This window comes from Aegilops tauschii, chromosome 1 (genome assembly GCF_002575655.3).
Source record: "Aegilops tauschii subsp. strangulata cultivar AL8/78 chromosome 1, Aet v6.0, whole genome shotgun sequence".
NCBI classification, from domain to species: Eukaryota; Viridiplantae; Streptophyta; class Magnoliopsida; order Poales; family Poaceae; genus Aegilops; species Aegilops tauschii.
Window position 1 is genome coordinate 343,777,565 of NC_053035.3, and position 21,500 is coordinate 343,799,064.

Consider the following 21,500-nt stretch of genomic DNA (forward strand, 5'->3'; position numbering starts at 1 on the left):
TATGTGATGTGATATGGCCAGAAGATGTGATGAATGATATATGTGATGTATGAGATTGGTCATATTCTTGTAATAGGAATCACGACTTGCATGTCGATGAGTATGACAACCGGCAGGAGCCATAGGAGTTGTCTTTATTATTTTGCATGACCTGCGTGTCATTGAATAACGCCATGTAAATTACTTTACTTTGTTGCTAAACGCGTTAGCCATAGAAGTAGAAGTAATCGTTGGCGTGACGACTTCATGAAGACACAATGATGGAGATCATGATGATGGAGATCATGGTGTCATGCCGGTGACGAAGATGATCATGGTGCCCCGAAGATGGAGATCAAAGGAGCATAATGATATTGGCCATATCATGTCACTATTTGATTGCATGTGATGTTTATCATGTTTTTGCATCTTATTTGCTTAGAACGACGGTAGTAAGTAAGATGATCCCTTATAATAATTTCAAGAAAGTGTTCACCCTAACTGTGCACCGTTGCGAAGGTTCGTTGTTTCGAAGCACCACGTGATGATCGGGTGTGATAGATTCTAACGTTCGAATACAACGGGTGTTGACGAGCCTAGCATGTACAGACATGGCCTCGGAACACACGCAATACACTTAGGTTGACTTGACGAGCCTAGCATGTACAGACATGGCCTCGGAACACGGAGGACCGAAAGGTCGAGCATGAGTCGTATAGAAGATACGATCAACATGGAGATGTTCACCGATCTTGACTAGTCCGTCTCACGTGATGATCGGACACAGCCTAGTTAAACTCGGATCTTGTTTCACTTAGATGACGAGAGGGATGTCTATCTGAGTGGGAGTTCATTAAATAATTTGATTAGATGAACTTAATTATCATGAACTTAGTCTAAAATCTTTACACCATGTCTTGTAGATCTAATGGCCAACGTTGTCCTCAATTTCAACGCGTTCCTAGAGAAAACCAAGCTGAAAGATGATGGCAGCAACTATACGGACTGGGTCCGGAACCTGAGGATCATCCTCATAGTAGCCAAGAAAGATTATGTCTTAGAAGCACCGCTAGGTGAAGCACCAATCCTAGAGAACCAAGATGTTATGAACGCTTGGCAATCACGTGCTGATGATTACTCCCTCGTTCAGTGCGGCATGCTTTACAGCTTAGAACCGGGTCTCCAAAAGCGTTTTGAGAAACATGGAGCATATGAGATGTTCGAGGAGCTGAAATTAGTTTTTAAAGCTCATGCCCGGGTCGAGAGATATGATGTCTCCGGCAAGTTCTTCAGCTGTAAAATGGAGGAGAACAGTTATGTTAGTGAGCACATACTCAGAATGTCTGGGTTGCACAACCGCTTGTCTCAGCTGGGAGTTAATCTCCCGGATGACGCGGTCATTGACAGAATCCTCCAGTCGCTTCCACCAAGCTACAAGAGCTTTGTGATGAACTACAATATGCAGGGGATGGAAAAGACCATTCCCGAGGTATATTCAATGCTGAAATCAGCGGAAGGGGAGATCAGAAAAGAACATCAAGTGTTGATGGTGAATAAAACCACTAAGTTCAAGAAGGGCAAGGGTAAGAAGAACTTCAAGAAGGACGGCAAGGGAGTTGCCGCGCCCGGTAAACCAGTTACTGGGAAGAAGTCAAAGCATGGACCCAAGCCCGAGACTGAGTGCTTTTATTGCAAGGGAAGTGGTCACTGGAAGCGGAACTGCCCCAAATACTTAGCGGACAAGAAGGCCGGCAATGCCAAAGGTATATGTGATATACATGTAATTGATGTGTACCTTACCAATACTCGTAGTAGCTCCTGGGTATTTGATACCAGTGCGGTTGCTCATATTTGTAACTCAAAACAGGAACTACGGAATAAACGGAGACTGGCGAAGGACGAGGTGACGATGCGTGTCGGGAATGGTTCCAAGGTCGATGTGATCGCCGTCGGCACGCTACCTCTGCATCTACCCACGGGATTAGTTTTAAACCTCAATAATTGTTATTTAGTGCCAGCTTTAAGCATGAACATTGTATCTGGATCTCGTTTAATTCGAGATGGCTACTCATTTAAATCCGACAATAATGGTTGTTCTATTTATTTGAGAGATATGTTTTATGGTCATGCCCCGCTGGTCAATGGTTTATTTTTGATGAATCTCGAACGTGATGTTACACATGTTCATAGTGTGAATACCAAAAGATGTAAAGTTGATAACGATAGTCCCACATACTTGTGGCACTGCCGCCTTGGTCTCATTGGTTTCAAGCGCATGAAGAAGCTCCATGCAGATGGACTTTTGGAGTCTCTTGATTACGAATCATTTGACACGTGCGAACCATGCCTCATGGGTAAGATGACCAAGACTCCGTTCTCCGGAACAATGGAGCGAGCAACCAACTTATTGGAAATCATACATACCGATGTGTGCGGTCCAATGAGTGTTGAGGCTCGCGGAGGATATCGTTATGTTCTCACTCTCACTGATGATTTAAGTAGATATGGGTATGTCTACCTAATGAAACACAAGTCTGAAATCTTTGAAAAGTTCAAGGAATTTCAGAGTGAAGTTGAGAATCAACATGACAGGAAAATAAAATTCTTACGATCAGATCGTGGTGGAGAATATTTAAGTCACGAGTTTGGTGCACACTTAAGGAAATGTGGAATAGTTTCGCAACTCACGCCGCCTGGAACTTCTCAGAGAAATGGTGTGTCCGAATGTCGTAATCGCACTCTATTGGATATGGTGCGATCTATGATGTCTCTTACCGATTTACCGCTCTCATTTTGGGGTTATGCTTTAGAGACTGCCGCATTCACTTTAAATAGGGCACCGTCTAAATCCGTTGAGACGACACCGTATGAATTATGGTTTGGGAAGAAACCTAAGCTGTCGTTTCCAAAAGTTTGGGGATGCGATGCTTATGTCAAGAAACTTCAACCTGAAAAGCTCGAACCCAAGTCGGAAAAATGCGTCTTCATAGGATACCCTAAGGAAACTATTGGGTATACCTTCTACCTCAGATCCGAGGGCAAGATCTTCGTTGCCAAGAACGGGTCCTTTCTGGAGAAGGAGTTTCTCTCGAAAGAATTGAGTGGGAGGAAAGTGGAACTTGATGAGGTGATAGTCACCCCTTCCGAACCGGAAAGTAGCGCAACGCGGGAAAATGTTCCTGTGGTGCCTACACCGACTGGGGAGGAAGTTAATGATGATGATCATGAAGCTTCGGATCAAGTTACTGAACTTCGTAGGTCCACAAGGACACGTTCCGCACCAGAGTGGTACGGCAACCCTGTCCTGGAAATCATGTTGTTAGACAACGGTGAACCTTCGAACTATGAAGAAGCGATGGCGGGCCCGGATTCCGGCAAATGGCTAGAAGCCATGAAATCCGAGATAGAATCCATGTATGAAAACAAAGTATGGACTTTGACTGACTTGCCCGAAGAGCGGCGAGCCATAGAAAACAAATGGATCTTCAAGAAGAAGACGGACGCAGATGGTAATGTGACCATCTACAAAGCTCGACTTGTCGCTAAGGGTTATCGACAAGTTCAAGGGGTTGACTACGATGAGACTTTCTCTCCCGTAGCGAAGCTGAAGTCCGTCCGAATCATGTTAGAAATTGCCGCATACTATGATTATGAGATATGGCAGATGGACGTCAAAACGGCATTCCTTAACGGCTTCCTTAAGGAAGAGTTGTATATGATGCAGCCGGAAGGTTTTGTCGATCCTAAGAATGCTAACAAAGTATGCAAGCTCCAGCGCTCAATTTATGGGCTGGTGCAAGCATCTCGGAGTTGGAACATTCGCTTTGATGAGATGATCAAAGCGTTTGGGTTTACACAGACTTATGGAGAAGCCTGTGTTTACAAGAAAGTGAGTGGGAGCTCTGTAGCATTTCTCATATTGTATGTGGATGACATACTATTGATGGGAAATGATATAGAATTCTTGGAAAGTATAAAGGCCTACTTGAATAAGTGTTTTTCAATGAAGGACCTTGGAGAAGCTGCTTATATATTAGGCATCAAGATCTATAGAGATAGATCAAGACGCCTCATTGGTCTTTCACAGAGTACGTACCTTGACAAGATATTGAAGAATTCAATATGGATCAGTCCAAGAAGGGGTTCTTGCCTGTATTGCAAGGTGTGCAATTGAGCACGGCTCAATGCCCGACCACGGCAGAAGATATAGAAAAGATGAGTGTCATCCCCTATGCCTCGGCCATAGGGTCTATTATGTATGCCATGCTGTGTACCAGACCTGATGTAAACCTTGCCGTAAGTTTGGTAGGAAGGTACCAAAGTAATCCCGGCATGGAACACTGGACAGCGGTCAAGAATATCCTGAAGTACCTGAAAAGGACTAAGGATATGTTTCTCGTTTATGGAGGTGACGAAGAGCTCGTCGTAAAGGGTTACGTCGACGCTAGCTTCGACACAGATCTGGATGACTCGAAGTCACAGACCGGATACGTGTATATTTTGAATGGAGGAGCAGTAAGCTGGTGCAGTTGCAAGCAAAGCGTCGTGGCGGGATCTACATGTGAAGCGGAGTACATGGCAGCCTCGGAGGCAGCACAAGAAGCAGTCTGGATGAAGGAGTTCATTACCGACCTAGGGGTGATTCCCAATGCGACGGGCCCGGTGACTCTCTTCTGTGACAACACTGGAGCTATTACCCTTGCGAAGGAGCCCAGGTTTCACAGGAAGACCAGGCATATCAAGCGTCGCTTCAACTCCATTCGTGAAAGTGTTCAAAATGGAGACATAGATATTTGTAAAGTACATACGGACCTGAATGTAGCAGATCCGTTGACTAAACCTCTCCCTAGGGCAAAACATGATCAACACCAGGACGCAATGGGTGTTTGATTCATCACAATGTAACTAGATTATTGACTCTAGTGCAAGTGGGATACTGTTGGAAATATGCCCTAGAGGCAATAATAAATGGTTATTATTATATTTCTTTGTTCATGATAATAGTCTATTGTTCATGCTATAATTGTATTGTCCGGTAATCGTAATACATGTGTGAATACATAGACCACAATGTGTCCCTAGTAAGCCTCTCGTTGACTAGCTCGTTGTTCAACAGATAGTCATGGTTTCTTGACTATGGACATTGGATGTCATTGATAACGGGATCACATCATTAGGAGAATGATGTGATGGACAAGACCCAATCCTAAGCATAGCATAAAAGATCGTGTAGTTTCGTTTGCTAGAGCTTTTCCAATGTCAAGTATCTTTTCCTTAGACCATGAGATCGTGCAACTCCCGGATACCGTAGGAGTGCTTTGGGTGTGCCAAACGTCACAACGTAACTGGGTGACTATAAAGGTGCACTACGGGTTTTCTCCGAAAGTGTCTGTTGGGTTGGCACGGATCGAGACTGGGATTTGTCACTCCGTGTGACGGAGAGGTATCTCTGGGCCCACTCGGTAATGCATCATCATAATGAGCTCAATGTGACTAAGGCGTTAGTCACGGGATCATGCATTGCGGTACGATTAAAGAGACTTGCCGGTAACGAGATTGAACAAGGTATTGGGATACCGACGATCGAATCTCGGGCAAGTAACATACCGATTGACAAAGGGAATTGCATACAGATTGATTGAATCCTCGACACCGTGGTTCATCCAATGAGATCATCGTGGAACATGTGGGAGCCAACATGGGTATCTAGATCCCGCTGTTGGTTATTGACCGGAGAGGCGTCTCGGTCATGTCTGCATGTCTCCCGAACCCGTAGGGTCTACACACTTAAGGTTCGGTGACGCTAGGGTTGTAGAGATATATGTATGCGGAAACCAGAAAGTTGTTCGGAGTCCCGGATGAGATCCCGGACGTCACGAGAGGTTCCAGAATGGTCCGGAGGTGAAGAATTATATATAGGAAGTCAAGTTTCGGCCACCGGGAAAGTTTCGGGGGTTACCGGTATTGTACCGGGACCACCGGAAGGGTCCCGGGGGTCCACCGGGTGGGGCCACCTATCCCGAAGGGCCCCGTGGTCTGAAAGTGGAAGGGAACCAGCCCTTAGTGGGCTGGGGCGCCCCCCTTGGGCCTCCCCCCATGCGCCTAGGGTTGGGAACCCTAAGTGGGGGGAGCTTCCCCCTTGCCTTGGGGGGCAAGGCACCCCTTTCCACTCCTTGGCCGCCGCCCCCCCAACCCTAGATGGGTTTTGGCCGGCCCCCCTCCCAAGGGGGCCTATATAAAGGGGGGAGGGAGGGCAGCAATACACAGCCTTGGGCGCCTCCCTCCTCCCCTGCAACACCTCTCTCTCTCTCGCAGAAGCTCGGCGAAGCCCTGCCAGAGACCCGCTACATCCACCACCACGCCGTCGTGCTGTTGGATCTCCATCAACCTCTCCTTCCCCCTTGCTGGATCAAGAAGGAGGAGGCGTCGCTGCACCGTACGTGTGTTGAACGCGGAGGTGCCGTCCGTTCGGCACTCGGTCATCGGTGATTTGGATCACGGCGAGTACGACTCCGTCATCCACGTTCATTGGAACGCTTCCGCTCGCGATCTACAAGGGTATGTAGATGCACTCCTTTCCCCTCGTTGCTAGTAGACTCCATAGACGCATCTTGGTGAGCGTAGGAAAATTTTAAATTATGCTACGATTCCCAACAGAGAGCTGGCACTAAACAAGGGACACCTCCAGTCCTCGTAGGGATACACACGTCGACGGAAGTCGTCGGATAAGCCGGGGGGGGGTCTGGTAAGCCGTCAACTGAGGCACCTGCTCCACCTCTTGCCGCGCTCTGTCTTGGCTCTGCTGCGTGAAAGGCTCCGTTATGAGCCGGGCCATGGCCAGGGGGCGGGTCATGGCGTCGGACATTACTTGAGCCGGTCGCTGAGACCATGTGTCTGCTATAACTCGGGCTCCGGCCTGGACGAGGGGTCGAGTGGATCCTGTCCCGGCTATAAGAGTACGCCTCTTGCTGTGCCAGCGCTGTCTGAAGGAGTTCCGTGACCCGGTGGGTTTCAATAGCCGTCGGAGAGTCGCCGTCAATTGGGAGGGCCGCCAGCCGTGCTGCTGCGGTGACCATGTTCTCCAGCGGGTTAGCATAATGACCCGGTGGTATTGGCACATACTGAGGCGGGGCAGGGTTCACCCGGGGAGGCCCCATCACTTGTGGCTGAACAGGGGTCCCAGACCCGGGCACGATGATCCCTGGCGGGTTACTAGACCCTGCACCTGGCGTGTTGAAGAGGTTTCGAGGATCGTAAACCGGAGGGAGTCGAGATTGGGCCTTTTGATGCCTCCTTCTCATGACCTCATTGGACGCGTTCTGATCCATCGTGAGCCGGAAGGACTGCGCCTGAATCAAATGAGTTTGGGCGTCGAGAGCCGCCCTCTCCGCAGCCATCCTGATCCCTTCCGCCGCCAGATCCTCTTTGGCTTTCATGAGATCTAACTTTAACTGCGCCACCTCCGCGTCATGCTGAGCTTGATCCGCCGGGTCAACCGCGGCGGTCAAGAGGACCGTCATCTTGTCCGTGAGATCCATCAGCACCTGAGCCGGCGAGGGCACCGGATTTCCTGCCCCAGCAGCAGGGTTCTGAATAGGCTGCGCACCGGCCATGAAGATTCCAACCCGGCTCGGCGGCTCAAACGGGTCCGGAATACTGTCACCATCGGAACAACCCATTAGCCTGCCATCTTGAAGTTGATACAACGAGTTTGACTCATCTGTGGATGATTCGCCGTCAGAGCCGGCGGCCGTCTCATCACCATATCCAGATCCACCAGAGAGCCCTCCATGGATACATCCCACAAAAGCATGCTTCAAGGCTGGCAGGGCCCGGGCGGGTCGTGCGCGCTGAGCCGTTTCGATGAGATCGGCGCAGAGATTCGGCTCAGGGCCCGACTCACCAATCTTGCCAATGAAAACATGAATTCCGCCGAAGGGGACCCGGTATCCGTACTCAATTGAGCCGGCGTCGGGGCCCCAGCTTGCATCGTCGATGTAGAGCTTGCCGCGACGACTCTTGGTCATCCGGCCCACAGCGTATCCCTTGAGCCCTTCGAAGCTGCCCTTCAAGAACTCAAATCCACCGTGCGCTGGCCCCACGGTGGGCGCCAACTGTCGTGGAATTGTCACGGCAGATGTCCTCAAGCTAGGACTTAGTCGTGGAGCCATCGCCGCTAGGAAGCTTAAAGGGGTTAAACGGGATAAGGAACACGAGGGTTTATACTGGTTCGGCCCCTTACGGTGAAGGTAAAAGCCTACGTCCAGTTGAGGTGGTATTGATTAGGGTTTTGATGACCAGGGAGCTTAACTGCTATGCCTGGCTCTCGACGAGATCTTTCTTACCCCTAAACCGCTGCCGGGTCGTCCCTTTATATAGAGAAGTTGATGCCCAGCAGCTTCTGAGAGTCCCGGCCGGCTCATAAGAGTGTCCGGCTCGGACTCTCAACTATTCTTGTCTTACACTACAAGTTCTACCATAATGACGGTTGTAACTACGGGCCTTAAGCCATCTCCGGGTCTTAAGCCCATCTTCGGCCCACCGTCTTCAAGCTTGGCGCCGGGCTTCAGGTGATGACCCTTATGAGTAACCCGGCCCCACCGGGCGGGTGACTCTAAGGTTTACATCCTCAACATCTAGTTTGGACCAGCACTCAGAGGAACACTGGCCCGGGGGTTTAAATAAAGATGACCCTCGGGCTCGCGAAAACCTGGGGAAAAGGCTTAGGCGGCAAATGGTAAAACCAAAGTTGGGCCTTGTTGGAGGAGTTTTATTCAAGGCGAACTGTCAAGGGGGTCCCATAAATCACCCGACCGTGTAAGGAACGCAAACTCAAGGAACATAATCCCGGTATCTCAGTAACTAGGGCGGCAAGAGTGGAACAAAACACCAGGCATAAGGCCGAGCCTTCCACCCTTTACGAAAGTATATAGATGCATTAATTAAATAAGAGATATTGTGATATCCCAACATATCCATGTTCCAACATGGAACAAACTTCAACTTCACCTGCAACTAGCAACGCTATAAGAAGGGCTGAGCAAAAGCGGTAACATAGCCAAACAACGGTTTGCTAGGAAAGGATGGTTAGGGGCTGACATGGCAAAATGGGAGACATGATAAAGCAAGTGATAGGTAGCGCAGCATGGCAATAGAGCGAACAACTAGCAAAGCAAACATAGAAGTGATTTCGAGGGGTGGTCATCTTGCCTGCAAGGTTCTCAGAGTTGTCGAAAGCTTGATCCTCGTAAGCGTACTCAACAGGTTCTTCGTTCACGAACTCGTCTCCCGGCTCTACCCAAGACCAGAACACAAACAAACGGAACCACAATCAACCACGAGAAAAGCACAAGCAACATGATGCAAAACATGTATGATATGCAAGATATGATATGCGATGCATATGCGTGCTCCGGAAGGAAAATGATGAACAAGGCAGTAACTTGGCAAACCAAGCATGCCACTGGAAAGGTGAGATGATTTCGGTCGAAATCGATATAAAGATCACCGGAAACGGATGCACGGTTTGCAAATGGCAAGTAAAACAAGAATGACACGAATCTGCGATTAACAGCATGATAGCACATAAATGCAACAAGTAGCAATGCTACAGCACCCCAACATAGCAACAAAGCATATGACAGTAATCTACAGGAGATGCTTGACAAAAGATGAACACTGAGCTACGGCTAGTTCACAACATATCAAGCTCAAACAAGCATGGAAAAACTGCAAAAGTTAACAGGATCACAGACTTGGTGAAAAACTGGACATGGCAGAAAACAGCATCAGGTAGCAATGTTCAGAGCACGAAATCAACATGCTACAGGAACTTAACATAGCAAACCAAGGCATGGCAGTATTCTAATAAATGCATATGACAAAAGTCCCTTACTGACCATAAGCCAAAAAGGAGAATAAGATATGATGGCAAGCATGTAACATAGCATGGCAGAAATAATAATATGCAGGCCTCTTTGTGAGCTTGATACACTCAATACAAAGCAATGCATGACAAAAATAGCATACCTACAGCAAGATGGAATGTTTATGAAGCTATCCATAGCAAGAACAAAAGCATAGCATGGATGGATAAACTACAATAAGCTTGGCAAAAATGAATATCATGTTAAGAATCTGCCAGAAATATTTTATAGCAAAAGTAGAGCAAGATTGAGTCATGCTATGGCACTCCATAATTGGAAACAAGGGCAGGAATGGATCAATTACAACTATAGCTACAAAACATCCTTACTGAACATCTCCAAAATATGCATCGATCTCTCTGTAGCATCAAGTATACATGGCAACAAAATAACAACAGACAAGGACTTGGAGAAATCACCAAGTCCCTGAAATCAGAAACATTACGGGGCCTAGTTTGCATGCTTGTGCTAGTAACCACAGAGATCAAAAAAATACACGGCATACACCCTTGGAAAGATGGCATGGCATACAACAAAACACATGTAGAGCTCATGCCCATAAGATGCACAGATTTAATGATACAAAAATGAAAAATCTCCAAGTTCTGTTAAGAACGGCAGATAACAGCAACGAGCCCTCTTGCAACAGAGATTTGGGCATCAAGATGACCTCTAATGAACATGGTGCAATTGAACAAAATGTAGAGCATCACGAGGCGAACAATTTGACATATTACACGCGCGAATCGGAGCTACATGCAAGGAGTTATGCAACGATGAACATGGACATATGCTGTTAAAATTCAATGACTTGGCAAAAACGGGGGGGGGGGGGGGGAGGGTCTCGGGTCAACCTTGCGTTGACCCCGATCGGATCTGGCAGGAGAGGGCGCTCGGCTCGGGCTCGGCCGCCGGAGACGGAGTGGAGGCGGCGGGCCGGCGACGGAGGAGGGCGCCGGAGGGGCGGCGGCTACCCGGGGACGGCGGGCCGCGACGGGGAGGAGCCGACGACGGCGGCTGGGAGCCGCGGCGCGGTGGCGGCGGTGCGGCGCCGGCGTGCGACGGCGAGGCGGCGGGCCGGCGACGGCAAGCGACGGCGAAGGCGCGGGAGCGGCAGAGCGCTGGCGGCGCGGGGAGGTGGAGGCCGGGCGGCGGCGGTACGGGCCGGGCAGGCCCGCGGCGGGCCTGCGGGCCTCGGCGGCGGCGACGGCGCGAGCGTGCCATGTGGCGGCGGCGGTGGAGATGGACGCGTCCGGCTGCGCCCGAACATGTCCGGCGGCGGAGCGCGAGGGGATTTTCTAGGGTTTCTTCTGCGTTTGTAAACTCGGGGACTGACATATAAATAGGTAGAGGGAGCTAGGAGGCTCCAAATGAGGTGCGGTTTTCGCCCACACGATCGTGATCGAACGACCTAGAGCATGGAAGAGAGGTTGGTGGGTTTTGGGCTGGTTTTTAGGGGGGTTTTGCTGCACACTCAAATGGACTTTGTGGATGCCCGGTTAACCGTTGGAGTACCAAACGACCTCCAAATGGAACGAAACTTGACCGGTGGTTTCCGGGTGGTATACTAGGGCCACTTGACAAGCCTCGGTCCATTCCGAGAAAGTTTGACACCCACACACGAAAGAAAACAAGAGGGGTGCACCGGAGGAGATAGGAGCGCCGGATTGCAAAACGGACAACGGGGAAAATGATCGGATGCATGAGACGAACACGTATGCAAATGCAATGCGCATGATGACATGATATGAAAATGCATGACATGACAAAATGCAAACGAAAGACAAAACCCGACCACGGAGGGAATATCATAACACATAGCCGAAAATGGCAAGAGTCGGAGTTACAAATATGGCAAGTTACATGCGGGGTGTTACAATGCAAGCAATCAATTTCAAGAATGTCCACTAGTGGGACTAGAGCATCACCTTCACCTATATTACCTTTCTCATTCCACTCATGTGGTGTAGGTGAAGTGGTAAGGACCAAATCATGGTCAACATCATCGTCGGGATGTGATGTCTACTACGCAACCTTCTTCTTGTAAACGTTGTTGGGCCTCCAAGTGCAGAGGTTTGTAGGACAGTAGCAAATTTCCCTCAAGTGGATGACCTAAGGTCTATCAATCCGTAGGAGGTGTAGGATGAAGATGGTCTCTCTCAAACAACCCTGCAACTAAATAACAAAGAGTCTCTTGTGTCCCCAACACACCCAATACAATGGTAAATTGCATAGGTGCACTAGTTCGGCGAGAGATGGTGATACAAGTGCAATATGGATGGTAGATATAGGTTTTTGTAATCTGAAAATATAAAAACAGCAAGGTAACTATTGATAAAAGTGAGCACAAACGGTATTGCAATGCGTTGAAACAAGTCCTAGGGTTCATACTTTCACTAGTGCAAGTTCTCTCAACAATAATAACATAACTGGATCATATAACTATCCCTCAACATGCAACAAAGAGTCACTCCAAAGTCACTAATAGCGGAGAACAAACGAAGAGATTATTGTAGGGTACGAAACCGCCTCAAAGTTAAACTTTCTGATCAATCTATTCAAGAGTTCGTAGTAAAATAACACGAAGCTATTCTTTCCGTTCGATCTATCCTAGGGTTCGTACTACAATAACACCTTAAGACACAAATCAACCAAAACCCTAATGTCACCTAGATACTCCAATATCACCTCGAGTATCCGTGGGTATGATTATACAATATGCATCACACAGTCTCAGGTTCATCTATTCAAACCAACACAAAGTACTTCAAAGAGTGCGCCAAAGTTTCTACCGGAGAATCAAGACGAAAACATGTGCCAACCCCTATGCATAAGTTGACAAGGTCACTGAACCCGCAAGTTGATCACCAAAACATACATCAAGTAGATCACGTGAATATCCCATTGTCACCACAGATAAGCACATGCAAGACATACATCAAGTGTTCTCAAATCGTTAAAGACTCAATCCGATAAGATAACTTCAAAGGGAAAACTCAATCCATTACAAGAGATAGAGGGGGAGAAACATCATAAGATCCAACTATAATAGCAAAGCTCGCGGCACATCAAGATCGTGCCACATCAAGAACAAGAGAGAGAGAGAGAGATCAAACACATAGCTACTAGTACATACCCTCATCCCCGAGTGTGAACTACTCCCTCCTCGTCATGGAGAGCACCGGGATGATGAAGATGGCCACCGGTAAGGGATTCCCCCTCCGGTAGGGTGCCGGAACAGGGTCCCGATTGGTTTTTGGTGGCTATAGAGGCTTGCGGCGGTGGAACTCCCAATCTAAGTTATGTTCTGGAAGTTTGGGGATATATATAAGAGGTGTTGGCATCAGGAACAAGTCAGGGGGGTCCACGAGGCGGCCACTAGATAGGGGGTGCACCTAGGGGGGTATCGCACGCCCCCCACCCTTGTGGTGGCCTCGGGACTCTTCTGGTCCATCTCCGGTACTCCGTGGGCTTCTTCTGGTCCAAAAACAATCTCCGTGAAATTTCAGATCAATTGGACTCCGTTTGGTGTTCCATTTTTGCGATACTAAAAAACAAGGAAAAAACAGAAACTGGCACTGGGCTCTAGGTTAATAGGTTAGTCCCAAAAATCATATAAAATAGCATATAAATGCATATAAAACATCCTAGATGGATAATATAATAGCATGGAACAATAAAATATTATAGATACGTTGGAGACGTATCAGCATCCCCAAGCTTAATTCCTGCTCGTCCTCGAGTAGGTAAATGATAAAAACAGAATTTTTGATGTGGAATGCTACCTAACATAATTTTCAATGTAATTTTCTTTATTGCGGCATGAATGTTCAGATCAGAAAGATTCAAGACAAAAGTTTAATATTGACATAAAAACAATAATACTTCAAGCATGCTAACCAAGCAATTATGTCCTCTCAAAATAACATAGCCAAAGAAAGCTCATCCCTACAAAATCACATAGTTTGGCCATGCTTCATTTTCGTCACACAAAATGCTCCCATCATGCACAACCCCGATGACAAGCCAAGCAATTGTTTCATACTTCCGTATTCTCAAACTTTTTCAACTTTCACGCAATATATGAGCGCGAGCCATCACTACAAAAAAAGACACATCCATGACATTTTGGGCCGAACGAATTTTTTTTCTGTCATACTTATGACACTTCTATGACAATAATTGTGACAAAACACGGTATCATCATAGATGTGGTGGGGTCCTACTTCTATGACAAAAAATCATGACAAAAAATGGGCTTTTCGTCCTGGGTGGGCCGGAGACGCAGTTGCATGACATTCTTTGGGCCGTCCATGACGGAAAAAACCGTGGTAGAAGCGAGGGCGAGGAAAATATCGGGGTGTTCCCAGTTACGGTGGGTGGTCGGGGCCAAGCGATGCGCGTTTCTCTTGTACACGCACGCGCATGGGTGCGAGGCGTTGGGCTCTAACTTAACCCGAGCGAGGCGTTGGGCTCTAATAGAACCCGAGCGATTGCACTACAGGCTACGCGTTACTGAACCCGAGCGATCGATCGATGGCTGTTAACTGAACCCGATCGAGCGATTCCTTCGCTACTGCTGCTAACTAAAGCCGATCGATGCTGCCTCTGGATGAACAGTGAGCGTTGCTGGGGGTTTTGGATGAACAGTTCCCGGTGGGGGTGGATGAACATGACCTCGTGGTGTTGCCTCTGGATGAACAGGACCCCGATCTATCGAGCCAGTTGGGGCTGGATGAACAGGACCCCGTGGAGGGAAGGATGAACAGGACCACCCCGTGGAGGGCTGGATGAACAGTAGACGGTGGAGGGCTGGATGAACAGTTTCCCGTGGAGGGGTGGTTGAACAGGAGCCCGTGGAGAGGGCTGGTTGAACAGTAGCCGGTGGAGTAGCGCGCGGTGGAGGCTGGATGAACAGGAGCCCGTGGATGAACAGTCGGAGGTGGAGGCTGGAGGAGGTCGACGTTGGATGAACAGTAGCCCATGGAGGCTGGAGGGGGTCGACGGTGGAGATGAATAGTATCCCGTGGAGTCCTGTTTTGCGGTACACCACACCCCTCCCGATGAATAGGACCCCCGTTTCGACCGTAGCGCTCCAACACAAGTCCGTTTCCTCCGTTTTGCGGTACGCCACACCCCTCCCGATCAACAGGACCCCCGTTTCGACCGTAGGAGGTCTGTTTCCTCTGTTTTGCGGTACGCCAAACCCCTCCCGATGAACATGATCCTGTTTCGAACGTGGCCGGTCGAACACAAGGCCGTTTCCACCGTTCTGCGGTACGCTAGGCCTCGTTTCCATCGGCTGTTCCGTCCAAGCCCTCCCGATGAACACGACGACGCATTCCGTTCTGACCCAGCCGGTTGGCTCCCCATGAACACGACAACGACGCTGTTTCTCCATTCCGACCCAGCCATGTACACGAGCCCTGGCCGTACGTACGCACGAGTAGGCGTCCGAGTCCCCGCCCGTATGTACGTACGTGGCCGTATTTACTTTCTTGCACCCTGGTCGCTATACGTACGTGTACATGCTACGTGCGCGCCTCTACTACGGCACATGCGCGCCTCTACATCGATCAGTATGTACGTACACGTTCGCGACCAGAAAGACAACGCTACGTACGCTTCGACCAGGTGGGTCCCGACTGTCGCGCACTTCCTTGCGTGCGAAGATGTAGCTGGTGGGTCCCAGCAGTCAGGGGGCGAATCGTTTTTTTGCCCGGACGCACTTCCTTGCGTGTGAAGATGTAGCTGGTGGGTCCCAGCAGTCAGGGGGAAATGTTTTTTTCACGAAATACGGTGGCCCGTCCGGTGGGTCCCCGCTGTCAGGTGGAGGAATAATTATTTTGCACGTAATAAGGAGGCACTTCCTTGCTGCGGCCGTGGACCCAGCTGTCAGCCTCTCCACGTACAGTACTCTTCCGATGGAAGTTGGTCGTTGACCACATTGACCACGCCGCGCCGAGAGCACCAAGGCGGTGGACGATGGCGAGGCCTAGGAAGGGGACGACGCGGAGCCAAGGAAGACGCGGCAGTGGATGCCCACGCGGAGAGGAGTACGAGGGTTCACTGGTTCGGCTGCGGTGTGAGGCTGCCGTCGCCGTAGAATAACAGGGGGTGTGGGTGAGTAGAGGGATGGCCTGGCTAGCGGTGGGAGTAGTAGGGGGCGGTGAGGCCTCCGCGGCATCACAGCCGGCCACGGGAGGCAGGAGCACGAGGCACGACCGGCGCTGGTTTGGGCGGCTGGAGCAAGAAGACCAGAGGTTGAAGATGCACTACGGCCGTTGGATGGACATCGTACGCTCAATGGAGCTAGAAAAATCATGCATATTGACTAAGTTGACAAAGCCCTCCGTCCCCGTCAACTTAGTAGGCCCACAACACTACAAAAAAATACACTTTCGTGATGATACGTGTTTGTCACAGTAGGTCGTATTTTTTGTCATGCATGTACATCCATGGCAATTTTATGACAGAATCAAGATAGTCATACATGTGCTGTCGTAGAAGTGTTCCATGACATTACCAAAATTATCATCACGGAAGTGTCCACTTCCATGACGATAAATCGCGCGTCACAGAAGTGCTTTCATCAAGGGTGACCGACACGTGGCATGCACTGTAACGGAACGCCGTTAAGCTATCGGGTCTGGTTTTGGATCCGATAACCCGTTAGCAGCCCAGACCAATGGGGATTTTCCACATGTAAAATTCTGATTGGCTGATGGAACACGTGTCAGCTCCGCGTTGGCACAGGTGTCAGTCATCCAATGGGCGAGATGCGCCTATGATATGCTGACACGTGGACCGGCCCAAAAGTGGCCCATAAAGTTTAAATGGGCCGGCCCAACTAAAGGCCCACAAGATTTTGCGGTCCATAATGGGCCAACCCAGCAAAAGGCCCACGTGATTTTCGTATCATAATGGGCGGCCTAGCTAATGGCCCATGAGATTTTGCGGGCCATAATGGGCCGGCCCAACTAAAGGCCCGCGAGATTTTGCGGACCATAATGGGCCGGCCTAGATAAAGGCCCAACATTCTCAGTTAAGGCCCGTACGGCTAGTGTCAAATCGGCCCATCAACGGCTTGTCCTAAACTTGTCATCATCGCAGCCCATGATCACTTCTGGCCCGTTAACAATCCGCTAAGTATATGGGCCGAATTACGGCCCGGTGTATTTCGGCCTGTTAAAGGTCCTGCTTCATTTGGGCCCATTTACAGGCCATTGAAACTTTCGGCCCATAAACGACCGTGAAGGATTTGGGTCATATTCGACCATGTCTGACATTCGGCCTGTTAGCGGCCCACCATAGATTTGGGCCACTTTCGCCCTGTTGTGATTTTCGGCCTGTTAACGTCGGATGAAATCCGTGGGCCATATGTGGCCCAACGTCACATCGGGCCCATTAACGGCCCATATAAAAATGACAATAATCTAGCCCGACCGAACTTCCGGCCTATTAAAGGCTCGTGTATTAGGTCGGCGCATTTACGACCCGTCCAAATTTCGGCCTGTGAAAGATCCGCATCGTAAATGGGCCCAATCTCACTTTCGGTCTTTTAAAGGCCCATGTTTTTTATGGGCTCGAGATATTTACACCTGTAAACGGCCTATTGTTACTGAGGGCCCAAATTATGTTTAGGCCTGTTAAAGGCCCACTATGGGCATAGGCCTACCAGAAAAATATGAAATCTTATGCTGATTTAGGCCTAGATATTTTTAGTGGGCTACATGCAAATTTCGGCCCATAATCGTTTTTAGCCCAATTGGAATGGGCCCGACGAATGTTGGCATGTTGGGCTCCTACGAAGCTATCGGCCGAATACATTACTAAGATAAAGCTACACTATACAAAAATAGCGTCGTAATTATTGCAGCCTTTGGCAGCAGCATAAATGCTGGATCACAACAAAAGGCCTCTTGGCATAAAGTTTACGGTCCTTGCAGATAAAAGCACCATCAGATGTATAGAAGCACAGATCATTTGACCTGAGTGCTAATGTTTCAGGCTGTAGAATCTGATGGAGCAGCACGATCTTCACATTTTTTCCGCCATTGCTCTTGAATAAACGAAGCGAATGTCTGATAGTCTGGTTTCAAAACCATTCATATCTTGACGACATTTGTCAACTATTATTCTTGTTTCCAAAACGACGTCCATTAGGGATTGGACTTGTGTCTGGAGCACATATATATCACTCTGTCTAGCCGGAAGATTTTGTTCAGTAGGCGATTTGGACGAGGTTACCTTGACAACCAACCCAGAATTACGCAGGAAGGTGCTTTTTGCACTGTTAGTGGAGAGATACTGACGCACTGCAGCAAGAGGTGACATTGTGCCTGTGGTAGCCTCGTCACCTTCAGGTGGTTGTGGCTGTTCAATCATTTTTTCCATAGCTTCCTGAAAGTTTGAACTTGTAGATTAGTGTACCAGATAAGTTACTAATGAGACAAAAACAAACAAAGTAGGTTAAACGTTTATACATAACTTATTTTGGTGAGCTACTATAATACATTAGCATGTATTGTAGTGCCAACTACATAATAAAATCACTTTCGGAACATATGTCCATGTAGCATGCCTACTGTATTGTCTATTTCCTCACATTCGTTGACATCTAAGGATAAAGAGACATGGTTTAAAGTAGGATGAACATAGTATGACATCATTCATATCATGGGCAAAAAGATATAAAACAAACAAGCTATTTTATCATTGTGTGCGCACGTGAACATAACAACTAGAATACAGATCAAGACCAAAAGAATATCCTTCATCTCTTTTAAACCATGTAAGGTGAAATGATACGTTAAGACAACTGTGTATAAAAGTGAACAGAGTAACTGACATTGGCTGCAAACCAAGTAGTTAAATGAACACATCACAGTACCAATCAGTTCAAAGGCAGGAGGAGTAAGGACTTACAACAACGGCTTGAACTGGTGTGCTCATGCCCTTCATCTTGCTGGTGTGGCAATCCTTGAAGATTTGCACTGCATTCGGTTCAGGTTCTTTTTGGTCCGCACAGGCTTTCCTTAGTATTTGGAACAAGTCAATATAGATACGATAATATGGCACAGAAAAAAGAAGGAAGTAGCAGCTATTTACAAGAGCCTCGCAGTGTGCAATATAGCTACGAGATCCTGTTGTCTGTTGGAATTTCACTTTAGAACGGTTGGTCTTGTTCTTCAAACAGTTAGCCTAGAAGAAGATACACTTGTAAGGCACATACATAAATAGAAGTTCAATATGTGGTCTGATCAAATACATATAGCCTACCTGATACTTTGGATCAGACTAGTGTTTAACGAGGGTTGTCCAGTCTTCATTTGTAATATATTCCACTAGAGATGTTTGGGCGATTTCATTGTTAGCCTTGCCTTCAAAGTGAGATTTTCTAAGATGGTACCGATACTGTCGCAGAGCAGACTGAAAAACATGAGTGAGGGCTGTCCAGTCTTCATCTGTAATATATTCCACTGGAGATGTTTGGGCGATTTCATTGTTAGCCTTGCCTTCAAAGTGAGATTTTCTAAGGTGGTACCGATACTGTCGCAGAACAGACTGAAAAACATGAGTGCATGCTTGTTTTTTTGCATCATCTTTTGGATCCAACTTGAACCTCATCTGTTGAAAAAAAAATGTGAGACTTATTAGGAGGAAGCTAGAAAGTATGGGACAGAGCAAGACAATATTACTAATTGCGATGAATAACATTACTTACGGATAAATGGTCAAGGAAGGTGTTAAACTTGGTATTGTCTTTCTCATTCCTGTACTGGATCCACGTTGGGAGGATACGTGCATGACACCTAACGGCAACGGCTGCCTCTGATACTAACTTGGCTGACTCTGTAGCATCACGTGGCCTTTTTAAACCTGCCTCAAAATGGATCTCCATTCTTCCTCCTTTAGATTTTGTTAATCTGTCAAGCATTATCCCTGATGTCTATTTCCGCTTGTGTCATGGTGCTAGTTCAACAACGAATATGGAAAGTGTTAGTGTACATCAAACTGTGAGAGTACATGTAAAGGAGCATGCAACTTCAACTTGACTCGGTCAGGTACTGTCTTGGTGTTGATGCTCATGAGGTTCATCTGATCTTGCCAAGTCCTGTTGTGTCAGCAGTGCTTCGGAAGTTGTGTTAGGTGTGAAGGCAGCTTGGGAACTGGCCAGTTTCGGAGCAAACGAACGAGTAACTCGTTGAGATGCTGGTACAGTTGAAGCGGATGCTGCAGCTAGTGGAGCAGGTGGTACTGTGTTTGTAGATTTAGCCGGTGGACCTGGACCTTCTACTGCACTATAAGTACCAGCAGAATCTGGACGGCCGTTCCTTCTCTGTTTCACCCGACGAGTAACACCACTCCCTACTATATTATTTTCCTTGCTCTTTTTTTACTTTGCCATGTCAAGCCGTACCCACAACACAAAAGAATAAAATCGCTCTTCAGAACTCATTGATGCATGATACAGACAAGCAATACTTTGATGTAAGACAACCGTATGAGGATGGAATATGTAAGGAAAACAGGACGGCATGACATATTCACAGCTACGATGTGTAAACTAAGCAGATGGATTTTCAAGAAAATAGAAGTGGTGCAAGCTAGACACCATATGAAAGATGCAACCAATATTACTCTGCCAAGTTAAAAGTGTCTTGACATAAGTGGCAATTCGAAAAATTAGAAGCAGTACAACGTAGAAATCAATGCAAGATGCAACCACTATCAAACTGCCATGTTAAAAGTGTCCAATCATGAGTGACTAATGCGGGATACACAACAGCAGTACTTTGATGTAAGAACATGGTATGATAGATAGATGCAGTGTATTCTAGACACAGAACGCCATGCCATATGCACATGTATAACGTATGAACTCAGCAGGTGCAATTTAATCAAAATAGAAGAAATACAGGCTAGACAACATATGCAACATGAAACCAATTATCACACAGTCAACTTAGAGCAAGCACCTGCGATGGAGTACGGGAGATGAACTCATCATGTAGACTTGGGACTTCAACTTCATTACCAGTAGCAGTGGCAAATCTAGAGAGTCTCTGTTTGCGTCGGTGCGGAGGACCACCAACATCCCCTAACTTACTCTTTTCCTTCCTATTTTCTGATATTGCCTTATAAAGTCAAAACCACAAGAAGATGAATAAAATTAGCTCTGCATAACTGGTTGATGCATGATACAGACGAACACTACTTTGATGTAAGGCAAGCGCAGGATAGGAGGATGGAATATTTACAAAAAAGACAGCGTTTCATATTCACACGTACGATAGGAGAATGGAATATGTATGAAAAACAGTAAGCGGAAGGCATTTCAACAAAATTAGAAGAAATGAAAGCTAGGCACCATATGAACATGCAACCAATATCACTCTATCAGGTAAAAAGTGTCTCGTCGTAAGTGCCATTTCAAGAAATTAGAAGCAGTACAAGCTAGAAGACAATGCAAGATGCAACCTACATCACAGTCCCAAGTTAAATTGTTGCAGGTATAAATTGTAAGCTACGCAGATGCAATTCAGCATAATCAGAAGCAATACAAACTAGACATCATACGGAAAACACAAC